The sequence below is a fragment of the Eleutherodactylus coqui genome, chromosome 4 (genome assembly GCF_035609145.1).
Source record: "Eleutherodactylus coqui strain aEleCoq1 chromosome 4, aEleCoq1.hap1, whole genome shotgun sequence".
Classification (NCBI taxonomy): domain Eukaryota; kingdom Metazoa; phylum Chordata; class Amphibia; order Anura; family Eleutherodactylidae; genus Eleutherodactylus; species Eleutherodactylus coqui.
In genome coordinates, this window is record NC_089840.1 from 38049114 (window position 1) to 38063551 (window position 14438).

The 14438-nt window shown below is 47.0% G+C and overlaps 1 long non-coding RNA gene across 1 annotated transcript in view; it reads right to left on the reverse strand.

Annotated features, from left to right (window-relative positions):
* LOC136625240 (uncharacterized) overlaps positions 1-8119 on the reverse strand; it is a 262243-nt gene extending 254124 nt beyond the window's left edge. The window contains exons 1-2 of the long non-coding RNA XR_010792521.1: positions 8082-8119; positions 7540-7803 (exon numbers count right to left, since the gene is read on the reverse strand). This is a non-coding gene — a long non-coding RNA (uncharacterized lncRNA). The remainder of the gene's footprint in view (positions 1-7539; positions 7804-8081) is intronic.
* Positions 8120-14438: the final 6319 nt, after the last annotated feature.

A 14438-nucleotide genomic window follows, 5' to 3' on the forward strand; every position in this document is an offset into this window, starting at 1 on the left:
TTGGGATTTCTCTGCCTCTGTGAATAATACTTGACCTTTATGGCAGGCTTTCTGTCTTCCAATATTAACGTCAATAACTGGCTCCAAGAAGCCAACTCAGTCTTCTCAGATGAGTCATATAATCCGAGTCTATCTAACCCGACTGTTCGCACTAGCTTCAAAAATCTCACGAAACATTATAAAGAATATCTACGAAGCTGGTGGGAGGTCCAAGGTCTCCAAAAATATGCTGAACAGAAAATTATACCGAGAGGCCTAAAAAACACTGTTCTGCCCCCACCACGCTTTAGGAATAGCGAATTCATGAAGAAGTGGGATGAGGTTACCACAGAATCATCCCTAAAATTGATACAATTACTTCTAGATGAAGAGAGAGTCACCCTGGAAAGGAATCAAAAAATACTTGAAGACCAAATAACTCAGACAAAAAAATTCATTTCTGATCCTGAGTTTACCACCAAAGAAAAAATCCTAAAGGACCAAATTGATAAGTACACACAGTATATCAAAGAACGTAAACACAAATCCTTCCTACGTGACTTACAAGATTCCCGGGAAGATAAAACTCGTGACAATCCAAGACCTGTTACTGATACAGAAGCTAGTTCATCAGATTTGGATCTATCTGAAACAGAAGGTCCGAGAAACTATAGGAGCCATTTTCCTACGCGCCAAAATAAGGCACGCCGTCCTTATAAAGGCAAAGGGAGAGGACGACAAGGCCAAGAAGGCTTCTTGGATCAACCGATCTCTGAATATTTTTTAAGGGGCAATCGAGTTCCCTACAATCCGCACTAAGTGATTCCTACGTCAGCGAAGGTTCTGACAAAATGCAAATTATCAATTTATCGAAACACACTTTATCTAAACATGAAATCAATGTTTTGGAGAGGGGGATGTCCTTCGTCCCGACGACACGCTACGACCCGTTCGTCTGGACGAAGGACATCTCCCTCTTTCTCAGAAAACTAAGATGGAGGAAACACTTTGTCCAAAAAAACAAAAATCGTACCGAGGAACTAGGCTTGTCTTTGGAAGATCTAGAAGGGCTGGAAATCCTCGAAGCTCTAGAGAATGAGGATCTGAGCATCGGCTCATTTACAGATTTAAAACCAGCTAATAAATCATCACCGCCAAACATCTATGCTCCAGAACTGGATATGTTTGAGATGCTAGTCCTAAGAGATCTGAAAACACTACAGAAGAACACTACACCACAAAATATGACGAAAGAAGAATTCCAGGCACTGAATTCACTGAAAAACAATGAAAAGCTCATTATTAAATCATCTGACAAGGGGGGAAACGTTGTCCTTATGGACGTTTCCCAATATACACAAATGTGTCATAACATTCTAAAAGACACTAATACATATGAGATACTAACAAAGGACCCCACTGTTGAATTCACAGCCGAGTTGAAAGCTTTATTGATGAATGCCAAGGACAAACAACTAATAAATAAATCTGAATATGATTTCATGTCCAATAAATCACCTAGAGTTTCGACCTTTTATGCATTACCCAAGGTCCACAAGGGCCTTGACCCTCTGAAGGGTAGGCCTATTGTTTCTGGCTTAATAACCTCACACAGAATGTAAGTCTCTATTTAGATAAGATCCTGAGGCCATTTGTGTCCCAATTACCATCTTATACAAGGGACACCATGGACCTTTTACGCCAGTTACAAGGCCTGCATGTCGAACCAGGTACCCTAATCGCCACCCTCGATGTGGAAGCTTTGTATAGCTCCATCCCACACGAGGGAGGTTTGAAGGCTACCGAATATTTCCTCTCACAGAGAGGACGATTCATATCAGATCACAATACGTTTGTATTGTCCATGCTACACTTCATCCTTTCACGGAATTTCTTCCTGTTTGATCGCGAGTACTTCCACCAGCTCAGGGGGACCGCGATGGGGACGCCTTGTGCCCCATCGTACACAAATCTCTACCTGGGCTGGTGGGAGGAAAGGATCGTGTTCTCAGACAAATATCAACATTGGACACAATATATCTTGTTTTGGACAAGATATATTGATGATATTTTTATCCTATGGACCGGTGACATATCTCAATTTACCCAATTTGTGGCTTCACGTAACATCAATGATCTCAACCTGAAGTTTACATCAGCCATTAACACAAAGTCAATTGAATTCCTGGACCTGACGATCCAAATTAATCAAGACGGTACGATTTCAACAAGCCTTTTCCGGAAACCAACATCTACAAACAGCTTGCTACGCTGGGATAGCTTTCATCCCTGGAATTTGAAAAGAGGCATACCAAAAGGCCAGTACTTGAGACTCAGGAGGAACTGCTCCGATCTGACCTCCTACGATCAAGAGAGTCATAAGTTAGAAGAAAGATTTCGTCAACATAAATACCCGAAAGACTTATTAGACCAGTCATACTCTTCTGCGAGACAAAAAGATCGTGAGTCCCTGTTAATACCTCGGGAGCGGGAATCGCAATCGATCACTCGAGTTATTGGCACTTTCGATACGGCAAGCAAGGAGGTCCGCAATATCTTCACAAGATATTGGGATATCCTGTTAAAGGATAAAGATATCAGTAAACATATAGCTAAATCTCCCTCCATTACATATCGTAGAGGTATGAATCTTCATGATCATTTGATCAAAAGCCACTTTGTCAATAGGAGATCAGAGAACTGGTTGACGAAAAGCATTCCAGATGGCACTTTCCCTTGTGCCAGGTGTACAGCGTGTCCATTTGTATCAAAATCTAAATATTTCACGTCCTCAACCACCAACAAGACTTACTCTACTAAGAGTTTTATCAATTGCACTACCCGCAATATCGTTTTTCTAATTACATGTGTGTGCCGCATACAATATGTGGGTAAGACCAACCGTGAATTTAGAAGACGCATCCTCGAACATGTCGGCAATGTCAGAAGAAAGGAACATACACCGGTTGCCGACCACGTCTGGGAGTTCCATGACGGGGACCCAAGTTGCTTGACCTTTCAAGGCGTCGAATTCGTGCGACGTGATATTAGAGGCGGAGATACGGAACGGCTCCTTCTACAAAAAGAGGCGATGTGGATATACCGCCTCAAGACCACAAAACCTAAGGGGCTCAATGACCACTTAGTATTTAATTGCTTCTTATAAAATTGACTTTACTGAACGACATATCTCTTTTACATGTAAAGGTCAGAGTGTAAGCTCTCGCCCACGGCATGAAGGTTGCAAGTTCGATCCCCGCGTGAGTCAGGTAGTCAGAGTTCCTCAGAGTGATGTAATGCTGGCTACGCCTCCTTGGTGGAGTGGGGCAGTGGCTTGAAGGCGTCTGGGCCATCTTGGTTGAGGGCAGCTCAAATGCAACATAGGGAATAATTCTATGTGTGAGACCTAGTAAGTGGACAAACGGGGGAACTAATCTCCGTTATAGGGGTAACATCTGGGGATCTAAAAACTAAGAGGGGGTGGCGCCAGTGGTAGGGAAGGGTAGGTAGATGACAATTATCATCTTGCCCTACATATTCTTATAAGAGACAGGCTCCAGAGCAGTACATAATAGGAGGTCAGGAATGAAGTGATCGGTGGTGGAAGATGGACTAATAGGGAGGAATATAAGGATACTCAAATTCCTCCCTATTAGTCCATCTTCTACCTACCCTTCCCTACCACTGGCGCCACCCCCTCTTAGTTTTTAGATCCCCAGATGTTACCCCTATAACGGAGATTAGTTCCCCCGTTTGTCCACTTACTAGGTCTCACACATAGAATTATTCCCTATGTTGCATTTGAGCTGCCCTCAACCAAGATGGCCCAGACGCCTTCAAGCCACTGCCCCACTCCACCAAGGAGGCGTAGCCAGCATTACATCACTCTGAGGAACTCTGACTACCTGACTCACGCGGGGATCGAACTTGCAACCTTCATGCCGTGGGCGAGAGCTTACACTCTGCGCCACACGAAGTTCACCAAAGTGTGTCCCACATATTATTGTTATACTCCATATAACAAAATATATGTGAATGCATGTTTAAAGTCTTTTGCAAATAGGACTGATTGGTATGAATGTTGATTGGCTAACAGAGGAACACTCCCCTCTGACAGGGAGGGATTAGAGATACTATTTAAGACAGGCTGGTTAGCCTCTGTCAGTATGCCCCGTCCTACCATCAAGGCCGGAGGCGCTGCTCCTTTTATACTATGTTTCTTGTGCTCATACATTAAGCTGCAAAACAACCCTTATGGACCATTCATCTCTATGTCCTGGGTCAATACAAAAGCTAAATTGAGCACATTTAAGTCTGGTTCGTTTGGTGTGCTCCCAGTAGTTTGTCAGTGTTCATTGAAGATCCTTTAACATCTACCTTGAGCTGTGAGCACTGCACTCCCACCTGTGGAGCACAGTGTTGAAAAGCCCTAGCCATTTGGAATGCTTTTTGTCAGCAATCCATGTTCATCGCACTGGCATCTTGGGCTTTAACTTTCCTTCTGGCTCATACATTTTACTCACCTTGAGGCTTGATTGGCTACATACTAATCTTAAGACTCTAACCGAAATACGGGCTCTGTCTAAATATCTCATAGACAAAGTCTACTTTAGAGGCTTTTCTCCTCATTTCACTTTTGTGATCATACCTAGTAGCAAATACGTGATCAAGTACTCAAAGAATTTGAATCTGGTCCGGGCTAATGCATGTTGGCTACCTATCTCAAAGCTGACATACTCTAGCCCTAGGACACATATACTGACATAGGATATATATTTTTTAGAACAGACCGGTCTCTGTATATATCCCACTTACAAATGGTTGAGCTCAGTTTTTCAACGAACCACTTCAGCACATACGTTATACTCTTAATGAACTAACGAACCAGTTCATCACAAACTCAATACTCCTGATGAACCGCTATCATCTTGCGGAGAAACGCGTCGAGTCACAATAGTTATATATAAAACACCTCCATATCAAGCACACAGGAGTGCGCTATAATTGAGTATAATCTCCATAAGAGTTTTCACTCTATTGAGGAAACTTCTTTACTTACCTTACGGATTGTTGTAGTCCATCTGAATGGAGCCTCTGCACCCCACATCAAGTAGTTACTGCATTTCTCTTTAGAATTATTACACTAATAAATTGGGGCAACATCGCATCCAATACAATTGATTGTGTTATAGTTCACATCAGCGGAGTTAATACTATCTTCTGGTCCATGTACCATTAGATCGCTCTCCAGAACGTATATAAGTAACTACTAGAGATGAGCGAACGTACTCGGATAGGCACTACTCGTCCGAGTAATGTGCCTTATCCGAGTACCGCTATACTCGTGCAGAAAGATTCGGGGCGCTCCGCTGCTGACAGGTGAGTCGCAGCGGGGAGCGGGGCAGAGCGGCCGGGAGAGAAAGATCTCCCCTCCGTTCCTCCCCGCTCTCCCCTGCAGCTCCCCGCTCCGCAGCGCGTCCCGAATCTTTCTGCACGAGTACAGCGGTACTCGGATAAGGCACATTACTCGGACGAGTAGTGCTTATCCGAGTACGTTCGCTCATCTCTAGTAACTACTTTTATACTGAACTTTAAGAACGACAGAGTTCTATTGGCTAATATTCAAGTGATGGACTGCCTCTTTGTTCAGAAACATAGTTTTTAGAACTATCATTGAGTGAAAATACACACATACAACCTTAGCTTCAATAGCAAAACGTGCCTTTGTGTCATTACACTCTTTGCATCAATTCCTATCCCAAGGGATTTTTGGAAATTTATTTATGTTTGTCGCCCACTAGTGTCTCTTTTTTTAACACGTTAATAAAGTTTACATGTTTTAATCCTAACTGTGAAGGGAATACCCAGTAATACCCTCTTACCTGTGATCTCCACTACATGGGGTATAGAAGGTGTGAGGTCAGTATAATACCCAGTAATACCCCCTTACTTGTAATCTCCAGTACATGGGGTATAGAAGGTGTGAGGTCAGTATAATACCCAGTAATACCCTCTTACCTGTAATCTCCAGTACATGGAGTATAGAAGGTGTGAGGACAGTATAATACCCCAGTAATACCCTCTTACCTGTAATCTCCAGTACATGGGGTATAGAAGGTGTGAGGTCAGTATAATACCCAGTAATACCCTCTTACCTGTAATCTCCAGTACATGGGGTATAGAAGGTGTGAGGTCAGTATAATACACAGTAATACCCTCTTACCTGTAATCTCCAGTACATGGAGTATAGAAGGTGTGAGGACAGTATAATACCCCAGTAATACCCTCTTACCTGTAATCTCCAGTACATGGGGTATAGAAGGTGTGAGGTCAGTATAATACCCAGTAATACCCTCTTACCTGTAATCTCCAGTACATGGGGTATAGAGGGTGTGAGGTCAGTATAATACTCCAGTAATACCCTCTTACCTGTAATCTCCAGTACATGGGGTATAGAAGGTGTGAGGACAGTATAATACCCCAGTAATACCCTCTTACCTGTAATCTCCAGTACATGGGGTATAGAAGGTGTGAGGTCAGTATAATACCCAGTAATACCCTCTTGTAATACCCTCTTACCTGTAATCTCCAGTACATGCGGTATAGAAGGTGAGAGGTCAGTATAATACACAGTAATACCCTCTTACCTGTAATCTCCAGTACATGGGGTATAGAAGGTGTGAGGTCAGTATAATACCCAGTAATACCCTCCTACCTGTAATCTCCAGTACATGGGGTATAGAAGGTATGAGGTCAGTATAATACCCAGTAATACCCTCTTACCTGTAATCTCCAGTACATGGGGTATAGAAGGTGTGAGGTCAGTATAATACCCAGTAATACCCTCTTGTAATACCCTCTTACCTGTAATCTCCAGTACATGCGGTATAGAAGGTGAGAGGTCAGTATAATACCCAGTAATACCCTCTTACCTGTAATCTCCAGTACATGGAGTATAGAAGGTGTGAGGACAGTATAATACCCCAGTAATACCCTCTTACCTGTAATCTCCAGTACATGGGGTATAGAAGGTGTGAGGTCAGTATAATACCCAGTAATACCCTCTTACCTGTAATCTCCAGTACATGGGGTATAGAGGGTGTGAGGTCAGTATAATACTCCAGTAATACCCTCTTACCTGTAATCTCCAGTACATGGGGTATAGAAGGTGTGAGGACAGTATAATACCCCAGTAATACCCTCTTACCTGTAATCTCCAGTACATGGGGTATAGAAGGTGTGAGGTCAGTATAATACCCAGTAATACCCTCTTGTAATACCCTCTTACCTGTAATCTCCAGTACATGCGGTATAGAAGGTGAGAGGTCAGTATAATACACAGTAATACCCTCTTACCTGTAATCTCCAGTACATGGGGTATAGAAGGTATGAGGTCAGTATAATACCCAGTAATACCCTCTTACCTGTAATCTCCAGTACATGGGGTATAGAAGGTGTGAGGACAGTATAATACCCAGTAATACCCTCTTACCTGTAAACTCCACTACATGGGGTATAGCAGGTATGAGGTCAGTATAATACCCAGTAATACCCACTTACCTGTAATCTCCAACAGGTATTCCCGAGTCTCCTCGCTGACTGGGTTTGTGATCCGGACACGGAGTGTTCTTTCGGCATCTTCTCTCTGGGCACTCAGGATAATCAGCGTCCTATTGTCGTCCATCAGCCGGTATCTGTCAGGGAGAGACCCTCCGTCCACCTCCCAGGTCACAGCCGCCTCCTCTCCAGAGAACTGGACGCTCACAGCAATGTCCTGACCGAGCCGGCTGGAGTTACTGGTTATGTTGGAGATGAGAACTGGATCTGGAAATATCAGGAGAAGGTCGGTGACCATCAGTAATGTGACATCAGCATGGACATGACTCTAGGTGCTGTATAGAGTGCTAGCTCTACTGTCATTATCAGACCCGAGTATCTGACCCTATACTGACCATCAGTCATGTGACCTGCAGCCCCCTCCCCATATATAGTCACCAGTGACTACTGATCCTGTGTTATCGGCCTCTATTACAGGAGGTCAGAATTCAGGTTTCCCATAGAGGACAATAGAGAAATGTTTCCTGTGATCCACCAGCTCTTACCTAGTACAGTGATGGCTGTAGAGCGCCGCAAGCCCCCCGAACGGTTGTGACGCCAGAGAACATACAGACAGGAGTCGTCCTTCCTGGCAGCAGTCAGCCTCCAGCACCCGCTGCTTGTGTTTACGTGGAGTCTGGGGTCCCAGTGATTATAGGACCACATATTATCACACCACAACTCCAGTAGTTTAGTCTCTCCAGCTCCACATTCTCTGTTCAGCTCCAGGACATCTCTTGTATGAGGACATTTCATGCCACAGTCAGTGATGTCTGATCCTCTCTGTACATAGACTGATGAGACGGATGACAGGATCTGGATGATGAGGACAACTGTGAGGACACAAATATGGAGACATCAGTCATTGGAGCAGAGCTCCTCCTCTCTGGAGACATCCTTGTACATTTCCTCCAGACTGCTCTCAGTTTGCTCATTACTAAACCTTGGTTAAAGCAAAATAACTGCCAAAAAGACTTCAAGGAGCAAAAGTAGTTCAACTTTATAAATCAGTAAAAGGATCCAAAAATGTGAAAATGCCGACTGGTTCTGTCCGCACTCTGATCAAGAAGTGGAAGAATGATGGGGTCCTATATTACCTGTTAGATGAAGCGGCATAGATCTCACACCGCTGCCAGGAGAACGCAAAGAAAACCCAAAACCAAGACCTGAGGTCCCTCTTACACGGCCGTAGGCCTTTTTTACATGCCTATAGTATGCTAAAAACCACACCCGTGGGAACGATCCCTTAGCGTCCATGTCCTCTGTGATGTGACTTGCACTCACCCGTGTGAATCTGTCCTGAGGGTTATTCAGATGGGTGTATTTTGCATCAGTATTTTGTGAGCCAAAACCAGGAGCGGAGAGAAAGTATAATAATAAGATTTGCCCGTCTTCAGGATTTTGGACCGACTTCTGGTTTTATCTCACAAAATACTGCTCCTTCACACGGTGCTGCAATCTTCGGCGGCCCGCGTTGCGGCTGCAGTGTGGCTGAAAGTCGCATGAACAAGAGGCAGTCCAACCTTGGTCGCGGCTGCATCTCCCGTTTTAACATGCTGCAGCCCAGAATACCGGTAGGCGAGGGGAGGGAGTTTAGCAGAGCTATTGTGCTAATTTCCCACCACATCCCGCCCCCTCCCTTTGCCGGCAGCCGGTAAGGGGCAAAGAGTGGGAGGGAGTTTAGCAGAGCCGCTGATAAACTCTCTCCCACCTCCCTTTTCTGTCAGCTCTCATAGGCTACCATAGGAGTCTATGGGACCGGTCGGCGTATTCCGGCAAAAGATACGTCCACACCTATCTTTTCTGGTCAGAGTAAAAGCAGCCGGCCGGAATGCACTGCGTGCGCTATCTTTTCTGGCCGTCCGATTTTACTTACCAAAAAAAAAAAAAAAAATCGCGCATCTAAATAAGGACATTGGAATCCAATGCTTCAGATGGTTGAGATTTTCGGTCGGCGTTTTATTATGGCAAAATAGGCACCATAAACGCTTGTGTGCCGGCAGCCTCAGGGTGACTACCCAGTACAGTTTTTTTTCACTGCGAAATTCTCAGCCTTTTTTTTTCTGCAGGGGTCTATGAGATTTGTAATGTTAAAATCGCAATTTACCGCGAAATCGCGATTTTAACATTGCAAGTCCCATAGACCCCTGCAGAAAAAAAAAAGCTGCGAATTTCGCAGTGAAAAAAAAAACTGTACTGGGTAGTCACCCTAAGACTGTATTGACACAGGTGAGGGTAAAGTGAAACACTCACTATTTCCCATGCTATTTTAGGGCTTATTTACACGAGCGTATATCACTGGCTGATATACGCTTCCATCTAAGCAGTAACACCCCCCCCCCCCCCCCCCGGCTCTTTGCCTCTCTCCTCCACTCCAGCGTTTGCAATTGGAAAAGGCGGCGCTAAGCTCCACTCTGTCTCGCCCACTCCTATTGTTGCTGCAGACAAGGGGCAGGGGCTTAGCTCCACCCCCTCCTGCCTACTCCTATTGCAAACTGCTTGGAGGGGAGGAGAGAGGCATAGAGCCGGTGAAAGGCAGGGAAGGAGGGGCTGCCCAGATGGAAGTGTATATCAGCCGGTTGATATACGCTCGTGTGTTCTACGTGTATTTGCAATTTTCATGTGCGATTGGCCGCCTTTTTTAATGCACGTTAAAAAAAGAAAAAAAAGAAATCCTCACGCTTCCTGGATCCTTTTTCATGCGGTTTCCATAACAGCATGCATGAAAACTGAGTGCGATAGGTTTTTTAATGCTCCCATAGAAAATAATGAACGATTCCTCAACAAGAATCACACAAAAATAGGACATGCAGCACGTTTTTGGACTCTTATGGGTACAGGAGAAAAAACTCCATGTGTGCGCAAACCCATCTGAATGAATGGGATCTTTTTCTGTGTATCTTGGACATAAGTAGCGCGGGGAAATCCCCCTAATGGCCCTTTTACATGGGCTGAGAATCTCATGATTCTCGTTTACCTGACGGACCGAGCTGATGACGTCATCACCAACTTGTTCGCGCTCAGGCAGCGCATATAGACTGCACTATTCTCGTTGACAATCATGCAGTCGTTGGACGCTTAGGCTGGGTTCACACAGGGCAGATTTGCCGCGGTCTTGCCACAGAAGAACTGCTTCTGCGGCAAAACCGCTTCAAAGGTTAATTTGGGCTTGCGGATTTTCGTGCGGAAAAATCCGCAAGCGTTTTTTTCTGCAGCGCTTTTTTACTTTTTGCCGCGTATTTGCTGTGGTTTTGGCTGCGCTCATAGAGGTCTATGGACAAAAAAGCGCTGTGGAAAAGACCATAGAATGAACATGCTGCATCTTTTAAAACTGCGCCGCAGTTGCATTTCCGCACTGCGGCTGTGTGGAAAAAATCCGCACTGTGAAAACAGCTTTTTTGCAAATCTCATTTACACTGCAAACACAGCGGTTTTGCAGATTGTGGATATGCAGCGGCAAACCCTGGCAAAACCGCAGCAAATCCGCACTGTGTGAGCCCAGCCTTATCGTTCAGTGATTCACATTCCTATGTGAGTGTTTAAGCGGTATGATAAGAGCCCGAGCGGCGCTGGTTTTATGCCGGGCGAAGCTGGGTGACTAACAAGAAGCGCACGATACTTCTTAGTCGTTGGCTCGTGTTTAAACTATTATTGTTCAGTCTTGTTCATTTGAGCTTTTATCTGAACGATAATTATAGAATCTTTCATGTAAACGGCATTACTGATGAAAACCGAAGGAAACGGGTCAAATAAACCAGACTAAGGCCGCCTGCAGACGAGCGGAAATCCCGCCGCGGGATTTCCCGCGGGATTTCCGCCGCTGAAAGTCTGCATAGGAGTGCATTACAATACGCACTCCTATGCAGACGGCCGCGGTTTGGCCGCGCGAAATCTCGCGCGGCAAACAAACCGCGGCTTGTTCTAATTTTGTGCGGATCACGCACTCACCTGGCCGCCGGCTCCGGTCTGCGCATGCGCCGGCTGTGTACCGGGGCAGTTCATCTATTACCCCCCCCCCCAGTGTGTACCGGGGCAGTTCATCTATTACCCCCCCCCCAGTGTGTACCAGGGCAGCTCACCTATTACCCCCCCCCCCCCCCCAGTGTGTACCGGGGCAGCTCACCTATTACCCCCCCCCCCAGTGTGTATCGGGGCAGTTCATCTATTACCCCCCCCCCCCCAGTGTGTACCGGGGCAGTTCAGCTATTACCCCCCCCCCCCCCCCAGTGTGTACCGGGGCAGTTCATCTGTTTCCCCTTGCTTCATTGATGAGATCCCTGGCCCCCCGTTGTCCCAGATGACCTGCGGTGGGAGTAATGGGGGTCTCATGGTAAGTGATTTTCGATCTGTAGGATTCAGCGGGTCACATTGGACCCCCGAGGAGCGGACCGCTGCTGATATCTCAGCCTGAGGGCGCATTCAGACTACCGTACATCGGCTGGGTTTTCACGCCCAGCCGATACACAGTGTCCCTCTCTGCAGGGGGGGAGGCTGGAAGAGCCGGGAGCAGTGCTCTGAGCTCCCGCCCCCTCTCCACCCCCCTGCACTATTTGCAATGAGGAGAGGCGGGACAGGGGCAGAGCTAATTCCTGGAACTTAGACCACCCCCGTCCTACCTCCTCTCATTACAAATAGTGCAGAGGGGCGGGAGCTCAGTGCACTGCTCCTGCCTCTTTTAGCCTCCTCCCCCTGCAAAGAGGGACACCGTATATCGGCTGGCGTGAATACCCAGCTGATATACGGTGGTCTGAATGCACCCTAAAGCAGCAGATAAACAGATTAACCCCTTAACGACCAGCCCATAGTGTTTTACGTCCTCCCGAAGTGGGCTTTATTCTCTGAGGACATAAAAACATGCTTCCTGCAGAGAATAATGCCCCTCGGGCTGTGGACGTGACAGCTCCATGCTGTTGGTGTCCGCAGGTAGCTGACAGCATGGAGCTGTCATCCCGGGCTGTTCGGAGCCCCCCCCCCCCCCCGGCATTGCGATCGGCGCTATGCAATGGATAGCGCCGATCGCAAAAAAGTAAATAAAGGTGCAATAAAAGTTAAAGATTCAGCTGCTCTGATGGATCGGATCCATCGGAGCAGCTGAAATTACTCACCGATGTCCGCCACACAACTCCCAGCTGTCCCGATGCTCCGGGTGCCGTAGCCGTCCTTCTGCGCATGCGCGCCAGGCGGCATTACGTCAGCCGCATGCGCATAAGGCCCGGCGGCGCGGGAGACTTAAAATCTCCTGGCTCCCGGCTCCTGTAGGTAGCCGGGAGGCAGGAGATGTCAGCGGGGACCACGGTGAGCAATCCCTGGTACCGCGATCGCCGTTATACAACGGATAGCGGCGAAAAAGTTTTTAAAAAGTAAAAATCAGCTTAATTTCACCTTCCCTCATGGATCGGATCCATGAGGGGAGGTGAAAATACTCACCTCAGGTCCGCCGATGTCCTCCGGCCGGTGTCGGGACCCCCCGCTGGCTTCTGCGATGTGCCGATGCAGCGCGCATGCGCAGAAGCCGGCGAGCCCGGCAAATTCAAAATCTCCCTGCACCCGGCTGTCACAGATAGCCGAGTGCAGGGAGATATGACTGGGGACCGCTGTCTGTGGTTTCCAGTCATATGATCACCGTTATCCATCGGATAACGGTGATCATATAAAGTTAAAAAGTAAAAAAAAAAAGTTAAAAGTAAAAAAAAGTTTAAAAAGTTAAAGTTTCATCTCCCCTTATGGATCGTATCCGTAAGGGGGGATGAAATTACGTACCCAAGGTCCCGGATTTGTTCCCTGGTGGGATGTTGATCCGCGGATCTTACCCCAGCTTCGGCGCATGCGCCCGTCAGCATGATGGCGGACGCATGCGCAAAAGTGAAATATTGCCCAAGAAATATAAAATCTTCCTGCTGCCTGGAGCCTGGAGATGTCACGGGGAACCGCGGTATGCGGTTACTGGTCACGTGATCGCCGTTATCCAATGCATAATGGCGATCACGTAAAAGTTCTTTAAAAAGTGGCAGTTTCATTTCCCCTCACCGATGCGATCGGTTGGGGGAGATGAAACATCTTCTCGGAGGCTTCCGCATTTGAATCCAGATGCAATTATCCTGCATGGACCCTTCCGGCTGCTGCGCATGCGCCCGCCGGCAAAATGCCGGACACATTCGCAGGAGTCGGGAAGCCCAGGAAATGTTAAATCTCCTTGCTCCCAGCGACCAACGGTCGCTGAGTGTTTGGAGCAGTGACCAGAGGCCTCGTTGAGCAATGCCCGATCACGTGATAAAGTAGCGATCTAACATTAGGCCGGTCACACATGACCGGAGAGGAATTACAGGTTCTGCATGCGCTTGATCAGCGGTAATCCACGGATCAATCGCATGCATTGGATTACACAATTCCCCCCAATTAGCGGGTCGGAATTACGTAATCCACTTGCAGAAACAGAACACGGCATGCTATATTTTACCGCGGATATCTGCGACCTAGAGCCCATTGTGCTCTATGACCGCGGATATACCCGCACCCCATATACAAACACATTGTGTACGGGCTGCGGGTACCCGAGTCATCGCTAAGCGACGGTGCGGGAAATGCAAACAAAAAACCGCCTGTGTGAGTAGGCAGTTATGCGCAGTACATTACGCGGCCGTACGCAGGGTCACAGCCGGGCTCACAGCTGGAATCCGCTGCGGGCCTCCGCAAGCAGATTCCGCCTACGGCTACGTGAGCCCGGCGTTATTCAGACCGCTACCTGTAATCCGTAATTTACAAGAAGCCCCGGGAACGCTCGCCTTCATGCAGTTCTAGGAGCAGCTTGTTGAGCGCCTTCTCTGTGAGACCGCCGCACCGCAGCAAGCTTACGAAGCCTCACA